The following is a 624-nucleotide window of genomic DNA, read 5'->3' as shown; positions in this document are numbered from 1 at the left end:
ATATCTAATTAAATTGTTTGGCTATTAGTGGTTCTAAATTGTATATACTGAGGTCTGTTATAATTTAATGACAACAAATCGATATTAAACCATTCATTCAACTGTCTGAAAGAGGAAATAATATACATTTTAAAATTTACTAAATTACAATTACTAACAATAATGCTGGTATCATCAGCAAACATGACTGGCTTAGAGTTATAATTAACTACTTTAGGTAGGTCATTTATGTACAAAAGAAAAAGCACTGGACCAAGAATAGATCCCTGGGGTACTCCATGTTTAATCTTCCCCCATTCTGAAGAAGTATAAGAATGTGTTAATTTATCATCAATGAGGACTTGCTGATACCTATCACTGAGATATGATTTCATTACAGCATATGCATTCCCCACAATTCCACAGAATTTCATTTTCTTCATTAACAAGTCGTGATTAATACAATCAAAGGCTCTCCCGAGGTCACAAAAAATATGTCCCACAAGTTCCTTATTATTTAAGGCCTGCAAAATATCGTTTAGAAGTTTAAACATTGCCTTTCCTGTTGAGGAACTGCTTCTAAACCCAAACTGTTCACTAGATAATATAGCATTATTTATTACAAGTTTAGAAAGTCTTATGTAT

Source organism: Cryptotermes secundus, unplaced genomic scaffold (genome assembly GCF_002891405.2).
Source record: "Cryptotermes secundus unplaced genomic scaffold, Csec_1.0 scaffold354, whole genome shotgun sequence".
NCBI lineage: Eukaryota > Metazoa > Arthropoda > Insecta > Blattodea > Kalotermitidae > Cryptotermes > Cryptotermes secundus.
The sequence above is the reverse complement of the archived record's forward strand: the minus strand, read 5'-3'. Positions refer to the sequence as shown.